The 22,977-nt window shown below is 37.5% G+C and overlaps 1 long non-coding RNA gene across 3 annotated transcripts; it reads left to right on the top strand.

Annotated features, from left to right (window-relative positions):
* Positions 1 to 342: 342 nt before the first annotated feature.
* Positions 343 to 9,156, top strand: LOC125394874 (uncharacterized). 3 transcript variants are annotated; one of them, XR_007230360.2, is made up of 3 exons: positions 343 to 675; positions 781 to 933; positions 8,917 to 9,156. It is a non-coding gene; the product is annotated as an uncharacterized LOC125394874 (long non-coding RNA). The 3 variants fall into 3 exon arrangements; XR_007230359.2 differs by having other exon boundaries at positions 749 to 933; XR_014998754.2 differs by lacking the exon at positions 8,917 to 9,156 and adding an exon at positions 4,218 to 5,832.
* Positions 9,157 to 22,977: the final 13,821 nt, after the last annotated feature.

Below are 22,977 nucleotides of genomic sequence, written 5' to 3'. Positions count from 1 at the left end.
CATATGGCGATATGGGTACAAAGTTCTTACCACCCCAAACTGCAGGGACGGACCCCTGCATGCTCATCCAGAGGCCATAGGCACAGGGAGCAGCAAGGAAAACTGACAGACTCCTCCTCTCTTGAAAAGGTTCATTTCCTCCAGAGCTGGAAGGTGGTTTTCAAAACCAAACCGTTACATTCATGTGCCTGATCTTATCGGTAAAGTGGCAAATCAGGGTGACTAAGCTAGAGTTCTTTGCCCTGGAAATTTCAAAATTCGTGTGCAGCTGCCGAGTTAATGAATTTTACGCTGGCATAGAGAGGTCCTGATTTCCAAGACGTGTGTCCGCAGGAAGAGAGTGACAGCACACTTTGCGTCATCAGCTGGGGAAGCTTTCTCCACCCGTGCCTTGAAAATGGGACTAGATGTGCAGATCTATGCAATTGTGTTTCCGTTACCATTTATCTTGTCAAAATGAAAATCGACATGGGGATTAAGTCAAATGTGCTTCAGCAGATTGCAGAGAAATAATGTGTATCTTTCCTCTTGAGCCACATAGAGAAACTCTCACTTCCTGCTGTGCTAATTTGTCTTGGGTGAGCGGTTCTGAAGGTGAAACCTTGAAGGTCCTCTGCATGAGAAGCTAGCATTGCCAAACTACTACAGACAGCCAAAGGACAATGTACAGACAAGGTAGCAGAATTCAGGGGGCGGGAGTATAATGTGCGACTTTATAAAGTTTACTTTCTAATTGTTTTCCTCAAAGCTTCTATAGTGTTCTTTTTCATACTCATAAAGTAAAACGAGAAGCTAATGCCGGAGAGATGACTCAGTACAGAAGATTGCCGACTATTCAAAGCAAGGGGACCTGATTCTAAGCCCCAGCACCGTCGTGAAAGCTCAGCATGTCCATGTATGCCTGGAACCTCAGCACTCGGAGCCTGGAAACAGGTGTGTCCCAGATCAACTGGCAAGCCTGCATGACAGGGCAAGCTTCTGGCTTTTTGTTGATTTTTTTTTTAAATATAAGGTATAGAATGGTAGAGGAAATCTGATATTCTCATCTGGCCTTGACAAGTGAATATAGATACATACAATACAGAAAGAGATGGAGAGAGAGAAAAGGAAAGAAAAGAAAACCATCGTGAAAATTGTTTAGTTGTTTTTAGTTCTCTGATTCTGTCAATTTTTTCTTTGATCTCAATTCATCCTTTTGCATTTTGTGTGTGTGTGTGTGTGTGTGTGTGTGTGTGTGTGTGTGCAAAAATTTCACAAGGCATACTGGAAAAAGAAAAGAAAGAGGTGTTGATGAATAATATTAGGACCACAGTAGGCAGTGATGGTGATTTCCTTCATACCAGCACTCAGGAGGGAGAAACAGGCATATCTTTGTGAATCTGAGGCCAGCATACTTCTCAAAGTTCCAGGACAGCCAAAGCTAAACAGAGGCAACCTGTTTCAGAAGCAAAAACAAAATAAAGCAGCAATAATAACACAAAACAAACAGTGAACCATTTAAGAAATAAACTTTGGACAGTGTCAGATACAAGTGTGACTTGTGTCTGAACTCCTCTCATCTCTCATCACACTGCCTGTTTGCTTTTTTGATAACCCTGTAGTATCTCCACAGCACATGTTTACCGGCAGGATCATTTTCTTACTTTTGCACACATTTTATTCTTTTTCAAGGCAATTCCATGATCCCATCATTCCTAATTTAAGATTGCAGCTTTATATTTTAATACAGAAAGTATTTATATAATCAACACAAAGGACAGTTATTTTGCCATCTTGTTTGCTTGAAGAGATCACATTTTGAAATCTATGAAGGTGCCTTATACTGGAGATCCAAACTGTTACAGTCTCCCTGCCTCTGCCCTTGGGATTTGCCAGCAAGTCAGGTTGTCTAGGAAAAATCTCATTACTGCAGCACCGACTATCCAAGCAACTATTAGCAGAGCGAAGGCAAGGAGAAAAGTAACCCAGGTGACTCTGCAAATTGACACAGATTAACTGTCCTTTGCCCAGAATCCAGGCAATGCAGAAAGCTGTTTCAGACAGTACTGGGAAGAGACTAAGCAACAACTCACAGGCATACAGAAATCACAACAGGGACCACACAAGGCGTAAAGATCTGAATAAACTAAATTTGGTCGCAGACCTCATTCCAAGAAGTGGTTTCATTCGTGGCTGACAATTTATTTAATCAAGAAGACTATTAAACTACTTTATTGCAAAGAGCAAAACTCTATGAGGTTGTGAAACCGTGTTCATAACCATGGGCTTGTCTTTTTTTTTTTCTTGTATTCAGTCGAGGATGCTAATTGAATTCATCAACAAAGCACTGGATTTTATTAAGACCTAGTTGGTTTCTTTCCAGGAATCAATTCCCATTGTAAAGGGAGGCCTAAAATGCTTGGGCTTTAGCCAGATTTTTCTGAGAGCAGAATGATTAAAAATGTTCCTAATTCCATGGTGAATACTTCCCCCTCCGCTCTGTAATACAGCCCCAAAGTACTATGAAACAGACTGCTTTATTTCATATACATGGACAAGTTATTTAAACACACTGTCTTAGAGTTTTTTAATTGCCATGGCTATGGAAACGCTTATAAAGAAGCCATTTAATTTGGTGGCTCATATACAGTTTTAGAGGTTCAGTCCGTTATTACAGTGAGGATCATGGCAGTGTGCAGGCAGCCATGTGCTGGAGCTGAGAGTTCTAACATCTTAATTGGCAGCCAACAGGAGCTGATTGAGACACTGGGCAGTATCCTGAGCATAGGAAACCTCTAAAGCTATCCCAATAGTGACGTATTTCCTCCAACAAGGTCCTACCCATTCCAACAAAGCCACATCTCCCAATAGTGCCACACCCTTTGGGGGCATTATTTTTCAAACCACAACATTCCACTCCCTGACCTCCAAAGACTTGTAGCCATATCATAACACAAAAATGCCTTCAGTTCATTTTCCAGAGTCCCAAAGTCGACAACAATCTCAAACTTGTTTCATATTTCAAAGGACCTTCTGAGTCTCATGACAATCTTTCAATTGTGATCTCAGGTAAAATTAAAAATTAAAAAAGAAGATTACATACTTCCAACATATACTCACATGGAATATATTTCACCATTTTAAAGCTTAGGGAAGAGAGATTAGCAAGGAAATGCTGAACCAAAGCAAAAACCAGATGTACAAACTCCAAACTCTGCATCATCTCCATGCCTGAGGTCAAAATCATTTTCAGCTTTGTTGATAGCAACACGCTTCTTTGTCTTGGATTGGTTATACCCCCTTTAAGGAGTTCTCCTTGGCAGGTGTCCCATGACACTGGCATCTCTAACATTTTGGGTTCTCCAAGGTTATTCAGGCCACAACTTCACAGCTTTACATAATAGTCTTTGTATTAGGCATCCATTCAGGGTCATGTCTGACACGTGCCTGGTCCTAGTGACTTTCTTTAGGCATGGAGGCAAATTCCAGAATCCATTCATTCTCTCCTTAACTCTAAGGCTAGAACCACATGACTGAACTAGTGACACTCCTCTTCAAAGTCATTTTCTTTCAATCCACCACCACACACATAATTTTAAATCTTATGATTTTAAAATGATTTAGAGGGTCATAGTTTTAATTGTACACACAAAAAATATGGTCAGTATAGCAATGTTTATCAATGGATAGATAACACTGAATACTTCTAGATTGATGCCTTGCTTAGATAAATTAAATGTATGTATAATCATTAAGTCACTTTGAAATTTTAATTGCACTTACTCAGACTTGTATGATTTATTTCCAATGATAGTTCAATGTGAATATCTGTGATGCCACCTCAGAAGTGTTACACATTGGAAGGCATGTTAAAAGTGAACTAGTATTTTTTTCCTATTAGAATTCCAATTCCTTTGAATGACTTACACACACACCAAGAGAAAAATACAGATAGAACTTAGAAGTGATATCAGACTTCATATTAGCCTATGATTTGGCCAAAACTTGCTCATCAAAGTTAGGTTCAATAGGTATAAAATATTTACAAAGTGTTTCACTGTTTTTTATTTGAGAATTCCAATATCTAGATATTAAAACATGGGCACGCAGAGAAACTTTTCTTGACATTTATATTTATATTTCATTTGCTGTTGAGACTTCTGTCTTTAAATAGTATTTAATAAACCTATGAAGTCAACTTAGTAAGTTAGGTTATCTGTTGTGTTCTCTCTCTATAGAAAAGTCTGCAGCAATTTTACCTCCCAAAATGCATACTACTGAACAAGAAATCTGGAAATCAAGATGGCATTAAGTTGAAATATGGCTACCTTGGAAGAAAATAATATATAATTGCCACATTCCAGATTAAGAAATAGAAGATCTGAACAATTCATCATGCTCAAAAAAACTTAGTAGAAAGGGTGGCAGACAAGAGGCCCCATGGAGAACTTCATTGAACTTAAAAAAAAAAAACAGAATAACTTCATAGGCCGCTGATGTGTTAGAGTCCCAAATTGAAATATGTTTAAACAATAGACAGAAATGATTAGATGATCTGTTATGTGACAGACAATCTCAGTGTGCGTACAACTGAGGTGGTTGTCAGGAACCCCACATTCTAGTGCTAAACTGGGGAAAGTCTGATACAAGGATCAGCTATCATAGTACTGATCTAGCTCTCTTCAAAATATTTGGCTTTTGAATCCTGTAAATTGAACATGTTAGGAATAAATTACCCTTCTGATTGTGTAGAATACCACCAGGGCTGTAATTTTAAATGTCTCCATTTGCATGAAGGTTTTGGTAACTCTTCTGTGTCTTCACCATACAAAAGAGGTTACCAACTGGACAACTCTTCACTGGGGAAGATCGTGTCTCCATTCCCAGCATTCCCAGTTTTCTACACCTCTTTGTCTATGGTTAATTCAATACAAGCTTTCACCCTTCCATGCAAACATTTTTCTTGGCATTAGATTTGTTCAGTCTATGTTTCACTACTGTGTTGATGAGAGTTAATGTGTTTAGCCTCTCTGATGTTTCTAGGAGACACAAGCTTCTAGCAAACTTCCTATGTATCTGGCTTATACAGTCTTTCTGTTCCCTCGTCTGAGATGGCCTCTGAGCCTTAGGTACAGAAATTGTGCTGTAGTTGTGTCACGTGGGATTGGACACCGCATTACCTCGATAGTCCAAGGCAATTGACTTGGTTTCCAACACCAAGTATGGTTTCCTTTTTGTTTAGCAGGTCTTAAGACTTATTAAAAAGCTGTTGACTATTGCCAAAGTGTACCATATACTCAACTCTCAAATGGTATACATAAAGGTAATATTATTCCAACTGACAAGAATTTATTCGTGTGTTTATGTGTATATATGTGTGTGTAGGAACATTAAAGAATAAAAGGCCACGACTGAGAAAAAACAGATGCAGGGTGCTTCACAAAATGTGTTGTAGGTAGAAATAGGAAGAGGGGGAGTGGTATAAGTAGATTGTAATTTCATAAATTAAAAAGAAGCTGTAGAGTTGAGCATGCTGCCCATCTGAGGACTTTCTGCTCTTTCACTTTGAAATTATAACTTGAGTTTATAAATAACTTGTCTTGCCTTGGGTGTTAGAAAGTTTTAGTCAACACAATCTAGAGCTACCTGAAAAAAAAAGGAACACCAATGGAAAATTTGACTTCAACAAATTGTCCTATAGGCAAGTCTGTGTGGCATTTTATTGATTGATTGATGATTGATGTGGGAGAGCCTATGCCACTGTGGGTGGTGCCACCACTGGACTGCTGATCATCCTGGGTTATGTATAAAGGTGGACTAGCAAGCCATCAGAACCAAGTCAGTGAGCAGTATTTCTTCATGGTTTCTGTTTCCTTCTTGCCTCCTGGTCCCTGCCCCTGGACAATGGATTGTAACCCATAGCATAAATAAATCATTTTGTCTCCTAAGTTCATACGATCCCATTTGATCACAACAGAAAGCTACAGCATGTTGTTTTTACATCAATATGTCAAAGACTTTAAGCTTTCTGGGCAAAGAAAATGACGAGAAATAAATTTTATAGGGGCTGGAGAGATGGCCCAGTGATTAAGAATAAGTGCTAAATGTTCTTTCAGAAAACACAGGTTCATTTCCCAGAACCCACACAGTGGATCATAACTATATACAACTCCAGTTTGAAGGGATCTGATACATTCTCCTGAGCTTTTCTTGTATCTGTATATATGTAGTTCATATAAGCTCACACACGCACATACACATGCTCATAAAAATAATAAATACCCTTAAAATAATTTATAATACTATTTAAACAATATATAAGTTTTGCGAACATTTGTAAAACATTTTTATGCTCATTACCAACCTTTATTATAGTTTATCAGAGGTCTTTACCCACATTAAGTGTTAACATGATAGCCTTCTGTTTGTGCAAATTGCTTCTGACACTCAGTACTTGTCCTATAGCCTAAAGGTGTTGTTGTAAATGGTTGTAAATGCAAATAGCAGAGAGTGTTAAACAGTCACATAAGGGTATTTATAAAAATCCCCTCTCTGAACTTAATTAGGGTCAAGGACCTAGAAACTTGCTTTTAACCAATAATGCAGACAAAGGGAAACCTCTGGCCATGCTGAGAAGTGCTAACATGAGAGAGAGAGAGAGAGAGAGAGAGAGAGAATGTCAAAACTGGGAGAGGGATATGTGAACTAATATTTATATGGCTCTTCCAAACATCTTCAGATTTCTTTATTCCTCCTTTCTCCCTCTCCTCTGTATTTGCCTCACTCCTCTCTTCCCAGTTATCTCTTCCCCACATCTATTAAGAGGAAGAAGGAATGGTGTAACTATATTTTAGTTAAAGAAAATAAATTTTAAAATGTATGAGATTTCCTAGTGTATAGGTAGAAATTAATAGGACACAGTTGAAAGAAATGGAAAATTTTGAGCATTATATACTTCTTTTAAGGAGACAATCTCATGTAACCCAGGTTTGCCTGAAATGTCTAACTTTCCTGTCTCCACATCCCAAAATGCTGGGATTTCAGTCATGTACCATGACATACCTTGTTTATGGGTGTTGAGGGTCTAATGTGTACACAGTGTCTGAGTGGCCTATCAATAAATTTGCATTCCCAATCCAATATAACCATTCTTATTAACAAAGTTTGTACTAGAGTAAGAGTAAGAAAGCATCTTGGTTACTAAAATCTGTAAGGACCAATAGAGACCTGTGTAAAAAACTGCATGTTTTTATGCCTGCAAAAATTAATTTGTTGTAATGCATGGAAAGATATAGAGGGAAGTGACCTGAAAAAAAATGGGTTGCAGCAATTCAGGTAAGGGACAGTGAGTTAATACACTAATGAACAGGTTCAATAGCTACGGTTAGTGCTTCAAGTACAGCAAACAAGAGGATGCATAATTTCTCATACTTTAATAAGAGAGACAGAGAAGCAGATGGTGCCCTAGTGCACTGCAACACATCCTGTTTTAATAGTGCTTATGAGGGATTGGAAAAGTCAGAGCTCCACACACTAACACTATTATCTACAGTGTAGCTCTCTATTGGAGTGAGAATTTCTGGGACTTCCAGTGAGCATTTGACCTCCAAATCAAGGTGACTGAGGACTAAGGTGAACTAGTCTTCTCTTTCTCTCTATATATTCCTTTCTCCTTCCTTCTTCCTTTTTTCCTTCCTTCCTTAACTCTCTCCCTCCATCCCTCCTTCTCTCCTTCCTTCCTTTTTGTCTTAATTTCTTTGCATTGAATGTTTGGAGGCTTGAACCTAGAGACTCGTGATTACTAGACAAACGCTGTACCATTGAACTGCTTGCTCAACCCTACATGGGAGATCTTGAAATTCCTTTAGACGCAGGAGAATGCAATGCCATTTGATATTGCAATAGTTCAGAAACAATGATAGCAAAAGTTGCAGGATCTAACTGCTGATTTTAAGAAACAATGAGCTACAACATTATGTCTCAATTTGTTATAATTTTACATCGTCTCTGTGTGATACAATCACTTTTCAGAAAGTTCTAAGGACTTTCTCTAAGACAAGGTGGAGATTGATGACTCTCCTCTCTCTGACATTGCTGTTCAGATAGATAGAGGTCACAGAGACATCTGCTCCACATTTCGGCAATGAGTATTAAAAACTTCAATGGACTGAAGTTCCATAATTTTAGATCTTGGCACACACAAAGAAAATTCTCCTTTCACATAGTACTTCCTCCAGCAGCTTCATTTTGGTTTCTCCTTAAATTTCCCTTTTAATATTTATCTCTTCGTTTTGTTCCTCTTAGCTCTTCCCAGCCTCCCTGTTTATGCTTTTTATATACAGCTTGACTCTGGATCAAATGTAGTGGAGGGTCCCATTAAATGCTGGGCAACCAGTTTTGAGAAATTCTACCTTCACACAAGTTACACAAGAGAAATACATAACATAATTTTCACGGCTGACTGCTTCGAGATAATTTAGCACACCAGAAGCATAATTCATTCAAGAAAAAAAAAGTCTCTTTAGCTGAGTTATTACCTGAGTGAAGCTCTGCTTCTGGAAATAAAGTTTGAAAGTGTCTGCGTACATCAGAGTACAAATGGATTTGGGTCATCAATAAACGTGACTAAGTTCAGAATCAGAGTGTTAAGGGATTTCCCTGTAGCAAGTAATAACAGTCGTCATTGTGCCCGTGCCTCTAATGTGACAGGCTCCGTGCCCTACACTTTACGTAGGCTCCTTTGTTATAGCCCTGGCAGCCACAGCATCTGAATATTATCATTCCCATTTAGAAAAGAGAAAGAAGAGAAGGGGGGGGGCGATTTAAGGAACAGCCATGCCGTCACACTACTAATAAAAGCTGAAACCAACTCTGTTAAATGCCATAGTCAAGTGTTGCCCTTGACTTCTTGGGAAATTCTGACTTCTTGTCCCACAGGGTTTACTTCCCATCGAGCGTCTGTAAATCATATTGATGTTGGTCGGCACCTAGTTTGTCAGTGCGAGCAGAATGCTCAAAGGGCAGCAAGAGGTCATGAGAACCAACCCAAAGCAATCCAGAGGTTCCGGTCACAGAAACACCCCACGGTGAGTCTTTAAACGGAGCAGTGCTGATGGAGAAAGCTGGATCCAGAGCTGAGTCAGCTGCCAAGACCCAAACACGCGTGAAGACCTGGCACTTGCCAAATTCTGTGTTTGCAATATCTAATTGTATTACAATACACAGTGTAAAACGTTAAGGGAAACATTTGTGTACTTATTTATCTCTATTCAGCTAGAACTCTGGTTTCCTAGATCACACACACACACACACACACACACACACACACACACACACACCTTAGTCTTAAAGGCTGAGTCACAATGCAGGAGAACTGGGTTGAATTAAAATGTAGTAGTACTCTGTGGAAATTTGTGATGAACTTCATGTGTAGGAAATATATGTCTGAGTGTTCAAAGAGATGGGAGATCAACACTGGGTATCTTCTTCCATTGCTATCTATGTTATACGTTTGGACGAACTCTCACCAAACAGTACTTTTGATTTGGCTTTCCTGGAAGGACAGTGAGGTTCAGGAACTTGCCTATTTGTTACATCCCCTATCATCTGCTTCTGTGAAGCCCTGATGCCCTATACACTAGCACTACAGATAAGCAAGGTCACATCTGCCTTTTAAACACTGGTCCTAGGGTTCAGAACTCAGGGTCTCCTGGTTGCCATCTCCCCAGTTCATGTAGTGACATTTTTAAAAACTTCATCTAGAAGGTAAATGAGAAATGCAAAACCTGTGCATGGGTATGCACTGTTCCTTTCTTCATTGGCACCTGGGCTACTGAATTCCATTAACCAGTAGTTAGGAGGCCAGGCAGTGGTGGCACATGGCTTTGATCCCAGCACTCGGGAGTCAGATGCAGGAAGATCTCTTTGAGTTTGAGGCCAGTCTGGTCTATAAGAGCTAGTTCCAGGACAGTCTCCAAAGCTACAGAGAAAACCTGTCTCAAAAAATCAAAACAGAAAAAAGTCATTAGTTAAGAGGTTCCACCTATAATAGGACACTGCTCCAAGAAATTAGCTCTAGTTCTTTTTTTTCATTAGGACACATCAATCTGTACTAATCAGAAAGGAAAAAAAAGGAGACCAGGTATCAAATGACTGAGTCCTGGAAATTTAAAGATGCTAAGATTTTTGGTATTGAGCCCCACTGTTCTCTTATGCCCGTGGAATTTTACAGATACTGAAGGTACCTGTCAGGCAGAGAGTGTAGTCATCAAAGGCCCCCCACCCAAATTGCTAGTGTGACAACATAAAAAATAAGATATTTGTGTTTCTTAACTAAAATTTTTAGAATAGGAACAATTACATCATTTTATTCAAATCTCCATTCTTGGTCTGTGGCAAGTGACCAGGTATCATACAAGGCAAACATGGTTTTGGTGGTCCCCAGTTTGGGAGTTGGAGAATCTTCCTGAAAAGAATGGCCCAGTAGAAATTCATCATATTCTTTGTGTTGAATTATTCAGACTGCAGCCTGTTTAACTAAAAATGTCCTTTCTTTCAAAGCTCTCTCAAATTACTATGTCCACAGGAGGAATTTTGATGAACTGGTGGGGTCATTTTTTACTTTTTCACCTGATTAATGAATATTTGATCATAGTAATGGATTTTAATTAGTAAATTAGTCATACTAAACTCTGACATGGTTAAGAAAACTCCTATATTTGTTATTTATAACTGAATGTTTGTTCAGTGCCAAGATCCACACATTTCCTGTTTAAGAGGAATTAAATGTTTTTCATGAACTTTTTAATTTTGTTTTCTTTACTAATATCATATATTGTTACCTCCAGAAACTTTTGTTTTTTTTTTCTAGTGTATCTCCTTGAGGATAGAAGCAGCATTTAAATTACTATGTAGCAACAGCTGAAAACTTCTAAGTAGAAATGCACATCTTGCCCAAACACTTTGTATTATCTGGTCATTGTCTTTTCTCATAGTCATAGAACTACGTGTAAGAGGGTTTTTCTCTTTCCACCAGGTTGGTCCTAGGTATAAAACTCAGACCTTTAAGTTTGGAGGCAAGTGTCTTTACCTACTATGTCAATGGCACCTGTATTTAAATGTGACATTTGTGCCTGAGTTCTCAGTCTATGCAGCTGTCCTGTGGAATCATGTTGCTAGTGATGATCAGCTGGACCTCTTCCTTTTCTCCACATTCTTCATCTCCCTAAAGAGGAGACAGCTGCAGTGTCTTAGTTATGTGGCTTCTCTTCTCCCAAGTTCAAATCCATATTACACACACACACAGAGAGAGAGAGAGAGAGAGACAGAGACAGAGACAGAGACAGAGATACACAGTCTTGTGATATTTTCTTTCCCTTGCTCCCAATATCACCTTCTATTTCTTCCCCCACACATCATTAATTACCTGTCATTAAAGTTTTTCCATTCTCTGTTACCTGATTCTTTTCACATCACAAAACTATACGCAATCAGAGACAAGATTCTAGAAATCTTCTTTTTCGTTTTTGTTTTTAAAGTAAAAATTTAGTGCCTAGTACGTGTATTTTTTTTTCTAAATGGATGAAATGACAGTGTTGAGTGTTAACTGAGCCAAGAGGTACTCTTGAGGTTTGAGGGAAAACTAATTGTTAGTTATGATTGAATGCGGATTGTCAGGATGAAGATGACAGGGATGGAAATGAAAAAAATACATCGATCATTAAAATGTCACACTCAGTACCTGTGAGTAATCAAAAGCATCTGTATTATAAGACTCTTATTCCCGGAGACCTCTGTTTGCTATTCTTAATGTCCTCAAGACACTTCAAAGGAAGCTAAAATATCTAGGGAATTATTAAAAATAGCTCTGTAGCATAACATAGACAATGAAATAATCTAAGAGCAAACACTGCATGGCTTTTTATTTTAGAAAAAATAGCAGTTTTATCTTAGGTTTCCAAATGATACAATACATAAATCATCTCCTAGAAGGGTACTTTATAAAACATTGATCTTGAATAAAATATCTTGCTACAACTGTGATAAGAAACTGATGGACCAACAAATCAAACATGAATATCTTGAAGACATATTTACTTAAGAATATATAAAGCTAACCATGCAAAAAGAAATCCTGCTAGAAGAGATTCACTGCGGAGATCTTCTATCATGATGCACATAATCTTGTAAAATATATTTATGTAGTTCCATCTATTTGTTTCAGACACAGGGTGGAGAGAGATGCATGTGTCTGAATTTTCAGACATATTGAAAGATCCAGTGTTCTGGTTACATGTAGACAGTGTTACCAACAGTGATTATTATGTTGGATGATGTGGGATTTGTAATACATGCTGCTCAATGTATTCAAGAACAATGTATTTAAGAAGCAGAAGCTAACCTGTGTTCATCAGAGAAAGGAAATAATTCCTACTTGGAGGACCAAACCAATTGCTGAGTTAAAGTATACAAGGAAATGTACGAGTTGAAGAGATATTCAAATGAAGAACTGAGTTGGCAGTTGAATGTTCTTTAGGTGTTCCTACATGCCATATTCTGTCAGGAGTAAGTCATCTCCTTATTCTACCAGAAAGTTTTAATAGTGAAAAAACAAAACAAAGCAACAAGAAGAAGAACAAAAACAACAGCAACAAAAACAACCAAACTATCTCATTTTGACAAAATATGATGAGAAGGTAAGTTCTGTTCTGAAGAACATCCATTTTTCTTTTGACTGTATTTATGGCATTCTTATTTAAGCAGGTTTCAGTTGCCTTCCAGCCATCTGAAGTCTAGGATGGGGTTGACGACTTGATAACTGATCCTAAAAACACAGTTATCTCTGTAGAAGGGACAAATCTATGACAGTACCCCATTATTTGTTTACAGTAGAAGTATCTACTAGCGAATTCTGTCCACTTTATATACTTGCCCTGCAACTTCTATATCATATACTTTATAATACTTTTTACAAGTGATTTTTAGAAAGACTGTATGTGAGTCAAGAATCATACTTGCAAAAAGCAAACATAGAATTCAATTACAACTATAAGGTATCCGCAAGCCTACAATTCTTTTCTTTTGTAGTGAAAGGGGAAGAACGTGGCAATACATTACCAGAGGTGTAATGATCATACTTAAATCTTGAAGGCAACCAACAGCTGTTGAATTGACCTTAAGAGTCACCCAATAGAATGGAATTCATGCCTGGTGCTTTAAGCTTGCGGCAGGCAAAGTCATTTACCATAGATGAGAACATGTTGCTGTCATTTTTTAATGAAGTATAATTCCTAACTACATTTTGAATGCATATCATTATACTCACAGATAACTGAAGCTCTCACCTAATATCAAAGAAATTTCTTTTTAAGTAAATGGAGACCCCCATCCCAATGTCCAACCTTTCATCATTAAAGAGATCAACTTGCTATGGACTGTGTAGCTCAATGAATACAACTACAATGCAACCCCTACACCAAAAGATCAGGGAACACTGCATAGGTGGGGCAGAAAGATTCTTAGGGCCAGAGGACCAGGACATTTGGTGGGAGATTGTGACTTCCATATGTTAGGGAAGCTGAATCAATTAAACCTCACGAATATGGTTGCCAAAACAAGACCCCAAAAATGACAATATCAGTTGATATGACAACATAGATCTGGTTATTCTCACAAAGTCCCATTCCAGGTGGAGAACTATAGGCAATTAATGACAGTTGAGAGAGAGAGAACCATTCTACTCCAGAATTGGTCTTAATTGACTCTCCAATAAAAGTTTTTATTCCGAAGAATACATACAAATGAACAACTCTAGATTGACAGGTCTCAGGATGAGTTTGTAATTTGTATGTATGCATATATGAAAAAATAAAAAAGAAAGAGACTATAGATTTGAGAAGGAACAAGGTGGGTGGATTAGGTGTAGTCGGAGAGAGAAGAAGTTAATGATGTAAATACAGTACTTAGATAAAATCTATACTGCTAAATCAATCAAGAAGTGACTTTTAAAAGGGGAAACAAATTTACCTGAATGTTGTAATTTGTTTATATTAAATTATTCTTCTGCAACAATGCTTCATTTTCAATAAAAAAACCCATAAGTATCACAATAAATAATGGTGTCCTATTAATAATCATTAGGTACAGAAGATGATCGTTGATGTACTCACTATATCTTGGGACCTAAGATAAGAAAAGGGGTGTTTCAGAACTTACTGGTCATACCTGAGAAACTATAAAAGCTAAAGAATTATGGATATTTGCCATGACTTCAGTCAGTTTAAATTCATGAATTTCCAATAAATTAAGATCAAGTTTGACATAAAAAAGTTATTCAAAATCTTTTATATATTTTTTATACTTGAAGGTGAATTGACATCCATATGAGAAAGAAAATCGTTATATTCAAGTGTAATAGTTTGAGACACATTTAGAGAAACATGCAGAGCAAGTGGTACTGAGAAATATAAGCCCTGGGACAACAACTCGTTGCTAGTGCTGTAATTTACAGAAAAGCATTACTTTACTAAGTAAACAGGGATGAGAACTTTCTACTCCAAACTCCTTACTCCAAAAGGTGCTTTTTGTTCAAGCAAACTTCGTAGGAATTAGAAATTAGAAGACTCCAGATTCTATGAGAAGATTTCCGCAGAAACAAAAGGTCACATTTGCAGTCCTGGAATTATCATAGGAATGACTTTATGATTAAAGGTCAAATTCCTAATGGACTTCAAGGGCTTGAGGTTTTCAAAGCTGATTCCCGGTCCAGTCTCACTTTGTCTCTGAATGCTCATGCATACCCTCTGCTGTGCGGATTATGTAATAACCCTCTGAAACTGCGAGTAAGCCTCAATTGAACGCTTTAGTTTTTAAGAGTTTCCTTGGTCACGATGTCTCTTCGCAGCACTATAACACTAACTAAGATTATGTAAGCATGACAACCTGGGTTCAATCTTCAGAGCCCATCCGGTAAAGAGAACCAACTCATGAAAGTTGTCTTCTGACCTCCATAATACTCCATGACATAGGCATACTCACACTCAGACTCTCCCACACGTGCACACAGAGAGGCAGGAGGCAGAAAGAGACACAGGTACAATAAGAAAATTAAATGAAGAATTCAGCATATATGGAAAATGTGGAAAATGGCAGTAAGTATCTACTGGATATGAGGGCATCAGGTTACAATCTGAACAAAGGTTGAAAAATTAGGGAGAAACAAGCAAGCTAAATCTTGAGCTCTTCACTCTCTATAGAATCTAGACATAGATAATGGAATGCAGATAAGCAGATGCTCAAATCTGCTGTGAATAGTTAGAACATAATTAAGTATGAGAGAACTATGGTAGAGCAACAGGTCAAGAGCCCTGTCTCCTGGGTTGAACTTAGTTTCTTTGCAACCGCAGACCATATGTGACATTGTCATGGACATAGACCAGCATCTTAATTCCTGTTCCTGAATTCTGAAAAGAAAGTGTTCTGTAGAAGTCTGCTCAGAATTTGCAAGTTAGGATTCAATTTGCCAGCACCATGAAAAAGAGAAAAGGGAAAAAAGGGAGACAATGGAGGCTCTATTTGGATCCCTTTCCATAATATGAGGAACTATTAATAAAGAGAAAGACAAAAGATTCTTCTTATATTGAACCATAATATCACCCATAGAATCAGAATATTTGATGACTTTCAGAGAAAGCTCCTGTCCCACAAGTGGAGACAAAAAAGGAAGTGTTCATGTAAAAATCAAAAGATGCTAATCTTTTCTCAGGTGTCAACAACAAAGTTCATAATTTCCAGAGACATTAAAAACCTCTCTATAAAGAAAGTATATGAAAGATAGCAATTAATTCTGTAGTTGACATGCAGATTGAACATAATCCCCAAAGCCTGTTTTAACCTAGAGGTACCAAATGTCAGAAGAGAGCTCAGTTTTTAAAATTGTATCTGGAAAAATCAAAGGCATGTACTAAAACCTTGGGAATACAACCTTAGCAGTAATGATAAACAAAGAGAAACACAGAAAAAATGGAAATATACAGAATTCCTTGTCAGAATCTAAATGTAAAAAGCCATGAATTTCAGAGATTTAGTCAGATTTGTAGCCATGTGTTAGGAAGTAGGAAATTCAAGTAAAATGTGGTTTATATATCTTCTTCCTTGATGTGATATTCTCCTCTGTATGCTGTGATTGCCATTAATGAATAAATAAAAAACTGGCTTGGCCTGATAGGGCACAACCAGAGACAAATGCTGGGAGTTTTACCTAGTAAACCACAGCCATGTGGCGATACACAGATTACTAGAAATGGGTTAAATTAAGGTATAGTGTTAGCCAATAAGAAGCTAGAACTAATGGGTCAAGCAGTGTTTTAAATAATATTGTTTCTGTGTGATTGTTTCATCTTAGCTTCCAGGCAGTCAGGAAACAAACAAGCAGCCCTCCCTACAACAGTTTTTTTGTATACTTAATCTTAAATGTTCTATTGATTAGTATCAAGAACTTCTGAGACCCAATGTATTATTTAAAAAAGACCACCCACATATTTGAAGAAATGAATGTCAATATTTTGAATATAGGTAGAAAGAATTATGTAGGATAATTATTAAGTTTTAAGCTTGGAAAAGTAGCAAAGGCCTAATTTAGAGAAATGGCTGAATTAATGTGGAGAAGGTAAGTTTTATTTTTACTTCATTTTTAAATTTTATACTCAGTAGATCGCCACTGAAAGGTTCATAAGTAAAGGGTATAATCTGAACACCCAAAGACAGTTTTGGCAGTCTGCCTGACTATCTGGAGGATGATTATAAGAGGGGTAAAATCAGAAGTAAGAGTAGCTCACAGACAATTACACTGATTCAAGTATAAGATGATAATAGTGTGAATCAGTAAGAAAGGATTGCAGACGACTGATGAAACATCTATAGTTTTGGGAAAAAAGTTTAATTGTCTTGGAGGATTAGGTAGAGCATGACAGGATGATAATGACTACTTAGCATCCAGGTCCTTGTGCCTGTTGCCTATGAGACATGAGACAAATTGTTCCGTCTCATTATGCTTCATATTCTTGTCAATAACAGGAAGACAGTATAGCTCCTTCTAAATGCTAGCATGAATATTATATAGCAATCAACATCTGATATCCAATAGACCAATTGTACACAATGTTTTTGTAGAGGCAAATTTAATCTAGTAGATTTGCTACCATATGGAGAACATTATCTTGACGGAGTCCTAATTTTTTCTCAGGACAAAAATGGCTGACCAAGATAAGTTAACATTAAAAATTGAATTAAATGGGTTTCAAGGAAAATTTTTCCAAATTAGTAACTGCCTAAAAGTGAATAGCTTCTGATGTAACCACTTTGGAGTAACAGCCCTTTCAAGGTACAGAGCTGACCTTTAAGACATTTGTTGACTCTTGAAGAACTGCAGCTGATTCTAAGAGTTCTCTTATGGTAACACATAGCTCACTTTTTAATATTTATTTTATTGATTTTTTTTGAGGTTATAATAGGATTACGTAATTTCCCCTTCCTTTTCTTCTCCTCAATTCCTACCATACACTCCCCAATGCCCTCTTTCAAATTTCTGGTGTCTTTTATTCATTATTGTTCTTTACATATATGTATATTCACAAATAAAACCCGTTGCGTTATATAATGTTATTTGTATGTATGTTTATTATTAGATAACCAATTGGTGTGCTCTTCCATGGAGGAAGACTATTTACCTACCTCTCAGCATTCCTTAGTTCCCTGTAACTTTGTGTAGTCTTTGAGAATTTGTGGTCTTTCTCTTGCCCACTTTGACTGTATTATTGACCTTGTTCAGTTCATGCTTAGGCAGCAACACTAGATTGGTGAGACTTTGTGGGTGTAATTTCTGATAATACTAGTAGACATAATTTCACAGCAACTCCCTTAACTTCTGACTCTTACAATCCTCCCACATACTCTTTTGCAATTTTTCCTGAACCTTAGATATGGGGTATTTCATAGAGTATGCATTGAAACTTGAACTCCACAACTTTGCATTTTGTTTAGTTTTCTGAAATGGTCTCTGTATGTTGCAAAGAGAAGTTTCTTTTATAAGGAATGAAGACTACATTCATTTTTGATTATAAATTTAAGTGTTTCTGTTGATTTAGTGAAGTATTATGGATGTGGGATTGTTCTCTTTATGCTCTGGATGTATTTTATTACCACTGGTTAATAAAGAAACTGTTTCAATCAATGGCTTAGCAGAGTAAAGCCAGGCAGGAAATCAGATCGGAGATAGATAGATAGATAAATAGATAGATAGATAGATAGATAGATAGACAGAGAGACAGAGAGACAGACAGACAGACAGACAGACAGACAGACAGACAGACAGACAGATAGATAGATAGATAGATAGATAGATAGAAGGCAGAGTCATAGAGATATCATGTAGATGCCAAAGAAGAAAGATGCCCAGAACTTTTATCAGTAGGTCACAGTTTTCATGACAATAAACAGATTAATATAAATGTATTAATTCAAGATATAAGAGCTGGCTAGAAATAAGCCTGAGTCACTGGTCAAGCAGTGTTGTAATTAATATAGTTCCTGTATAAATTATTTAGGTCTGGGTAGTTGAGAATTGAGCAAACAGTCTCTGACTTAAAAAGGTGCCCAACACGGGGCTAACACTCATGGCCTGCCACCCATTTCAGTACCGGGTCTTTGTACACCCACTCAGGGTTAGGAAGAAAGAAGCTGAGAGCATCCGGATCTCTGTGAGTTCAAGCCTGGTCTATAAGAGCTAGCTCCCTTTGTTGTAAAAGGAGCAGTGGGCTGAGTTCTGCTATTTGGCTCCTAGTTAGCTTTACCTGAAATAATTACATGGATACTGTATTCATCTAAACACTGCTTGGCCCATTATATCTAGCCTCTTCTTAGCTAACTCTCACATCTTAATTGACCCATTTCTAATAATCTGTATATCACCACGTGACTGTGGCTTACCAGGATGAGTCTAACCTATGTCCATCTTGGAGAGGAGAGCCATGGCATCTGCTTGAATCTGCTTCTTTCTCCCAGCATTCTAACAATTCAAAGAGAGCATAATAGCATACAGTACCAAGATTCTCTGTATTTTCCATCTTTATGCGGCTTTACTTTAACCTGTATTTCTTTTATTTTTACTTTTAACTTTTGGCTTTTTGAGACAGGTTCTCCATGTATCTTTGTCCTGGAACTCCCTCTATAGACCAGGCTATCCTGAAACTCACAGAGATCCATCTGTCTCTGCCTCCTCAGTGCTGGGACTGAAGGTGTCTGCCACGACACCTTGAATTTACAGAAGTCTGTCTGCCTCTCCCTCACAAGCATTGGGATTAAAGGTGTGTGCTACCACTACACCCAAATACTCTCTTTTTTTTATTTTGAAGGAATTTAACTTTTAGCCTGTATATATTTTTAACACACTGTAAACAATTAGACATTTTCTTCGTCTTTGAATCTCTCTTTACTGTATATCTCTCTTTTTTGGGCCACATGAGTCTTAATAGAGAGGTTTAAAGTCCTGGCTGAATCCAGCCCATTCCTTAGCTTTCCAGCCTCATGGCAGAGGTACCGGCTCTAGCCATTTTTATTGCCACAACTCTATGAAATTTCAAGGTCCTTGCCAGCAAGCAAGCTGCATCATCATTCTGCTCACAGACCACACTCAGTTGGACTGCCTACCTGAAAGAATCAGAGTTTGCCCTGGCAGGACAGTTCAGAAAACCAGCATTTTAAAACAGCCCAGCTTTTTTCCTGCTACTGCTGAAAACCGAAAAATATGCAGTCAGCTTTTTATCAACATTATTTAAGTGTTTCTTGACAGGACCACTTAAAGGAGTTGCAAGGTTTTCAGCTAAAGCTGAGTCAGGAAGTATCTTTTAGATGAGAGTATTTGCTTGCCTCTATAAAGCAGAGCAGACCCGAGAAATTGCTGCTACCAAGAAAACATGCTCTACTCTATTCTTTCACAGGCTTTCTCAGGCTTTCTGTGGATGCAGTTATCCACATGGGCGCCATTCTGTAACATGAGGGCCGGCTTGCTTGTTGGGGTTTCTGTTCTGCTCGGTACCCCACAACCAGCAAGCCCCAAAGAAAATCACACAGAGTCTACATTAGGTTATAAAATGATTGGCCCATTAGCTCAGGGTTCTTTTTAACTCTTGTAGCTTATATAAACCCATTGTTCTTATCTACATTAGTCACATGGTTTGGTACTTTTCTCACACGGGAAGATTACATCTTGCTTCTTCCGTGCTCTGGGTAGGACTGCAGAGGGAGCTTCCTGCTTCCCAGAATACTCTCGTTCTCTTTATTCCACCTCTATTTCCTGTCTGGTTTTCCCACCTATACTTCCTGCCTGAACAATAAGCATTTATTTAAAATATGATTGATAGAATACAGACAATTCTCCCACACCAGCCATATCTCTGCCTTGGCAACAGACCAGATTCTGTCTGTTAGGTGAATACAGGCAGGAGAGCATAGCAGATTCCCAATGTCATACACAGAGATATTTCCCAGGCACATAGTGTGCTACATGTCAGATTTAGCTTTTACTCAGATAAAAAGAGTTTATATGATACATGCTCCTTCCCAAAGTTGAGGTGATCAACTTGGCTGTTACCCAGTGGTTGCAGAGCTGGTAGTAAGCATATTTCCACAACATTGAAAGGCCAAGAGTAGTAGAGTCAGCATCTAGGGCTGCCACAACCACACTGCTAATCATTTTAATATGCTCCCTGTCAGAAAAGGATTTCAGATATACAATAGGTCAGATTCAGATATAAAAGATCTCAAAATGAGACACAGTGTGTTTTGAAATATACATAAGATTGAAAGAGAGAAAAAATGAACATTGACCATTATAAAGAGAAATGTTTAAAGAGACTGTGAAATTAATATAGAAGAGTACAGACAGTCATAGTTTAATAGAGTAAAGATAAACTAAACAATAAGAAGTAACAGCATAAAAAGAAGCCATGTAAAGATGGACAATATATAGTGAGTCTGGATTATGCATATTATTGAATTTTCTTTGAATTTTTAGACTGCAGAGAGACATTTGGTTCTGTGTGATGCTAAATTAAACCAACATAAAGGTATCTTGACTTCAAAATTTGAGTCTAAGGCTATATTGCTTTGGAAAAGAGGTTCTGCTTTTGTTTCCACAGAGGATGAGAAGCTGTGGATTTCTTCCAGGCTAATGTGGCATGATGGAACAAGATACCTCAAAGCCTCTCTTTGAACTCTAAAACTACTTTGTCCAACAATCAGTAGAAAGTATTCTCAAGAACTGCACCAAAATTCCCAAATATTGTTAATAATTTTCCTTTTCATTTACAGGAGAAATTGTTAATGGTCATAATCAAGGTCTTTCATAAGGAAAAGAAACAATATGATATAGAGATGAGTACTTTGTATTGGTATGGATCTTGGTCTGTTAATGCAAGTTTAAGGTCAATTTTGTTACATTGTGCATATGTATTTCTGCTCTTGTTTAAGGTACTATGTTTGTGCAGCTCATTTAAAAATGTAGTGGATAGCTAAGAAGTACAGATTAATAAATAGTAGTCATCTATAATAATCAAACTAGTAGTCATGTTAGTTAGGTTTTCTACACCTACAGAAATATATTTCAGACTGATAGGTATTTTTCAAACGTTTCAAAGACCTAGAGAATATGGCATTTAAAATGTTAAAGAACTTTTGACTTTTCATGACAATAAGACACATCTGCTCCTGGAAGCACCAATCTACTTTAAAAAATGGTCGGCAAGAAGAGGTTCTTTATGGAGTTTGTTAGCCATTTGGAAAGCATCTGATCTTGTCTGAACTTCTTGATGGTATGCAGTAAGAACTGGACATGTAGTACTCACAGAAAAATGACTGTTGAACCTGACTACACATAATAAGAAAATCCTTCAGTGTTTCTTCTTCACAGAAAAAAAAAACTGCCAAACATTCTGCAGGTCATAGAAGAAAGAAACTGATGAATTTTGCCATTATAAGGCAGAATATATCTTCAAATTTCCTGCCTCATAGAAAATCTGCTTGATACTATGGGCCTATAGTCTGAAGATGGATGCCCCAACATTACAGATAAACTTTGGGTGACTGTTCAGGCATCAAGATGTTTCTGGCAATTCTAGAACTATGGAAGTTGCTTGATTGCATTTCCTGTTTACTCAAGTAATATTATTTTCCTTCTCATGTCTTTGAAGAGTTGAAGACATGTAGTTATAGTTATTTTTCCTTAGTTATGAATGAAAGATAAATTAGATATGAAACTTTCTAGCCATAATTAAACATTGTAACTCTAATTCTTGCTTGATACCTGTTGGTGTTGGGTTATTTGTTCATCCCGTTCACCTAGAATAAAAATAATCACACAGAAACTGTATTAATTAATCACTGCTTGGCCCATTAGCTCTAGATTCTTACCGGCTAATTCTTACATCTTAATTTAACCCATTTCTATTAATCTGTATATTGCCATGTGACAGTGGTTTTCTGGCAAAGATTTAGCATGTTTGACTCTGGCAGCTGCATGGTGTCTTGCTGACTCTGCCTTCTTCCTCACAGCATTCATTTCAGCTTTCCCCACCAACCTAATTTCTGCCCTATCAACAGGCCCAAAGAAATTTCTTTATTCATTAATGGTAATCACAGCACATAGAGGGAAATCCCACAACAGATACCTGTTTTATTATGTGTAGTTTTACTATGTTAAAGTTAAAACCTTACTTTTATTCAGACAGAAAAGGGGAGATGATGTGGGATTTCTCACTGTATGAATTGAATATGTTTCATTACTTTTGGTTAACAAAGAAACCGTTTCAACCAATGGCTTAGCAGAGCAAAACCAGGCAGAAAATCATAACAGAGAGAGTGTGAGAGAGTATACAGAGTCAAAGAGACACCATGCAGCTGCTGAAAAAGAAAGATGCCCAGAACACATACCAGTAGATCACAGCC

The sequence above is a fragment of the Myodes glareolus genome, chromosome 21, assembly GCF_982192425.1.
Source record: "Myodes glareolus chromosome 21, mMyoGla1.1, whole genome shotgun sequence".
Classification (NCBI taxonomy): Eukaryota; Metazoa; Chordata; class Mammalia; order Rodentia; family Cricetidae; genus Myodes; species Myodes glareolus.
Note: the sequence above shows the minus strand (reverse complement) of the source record. Positions and strands in the feature narration are given on the sequence as shown.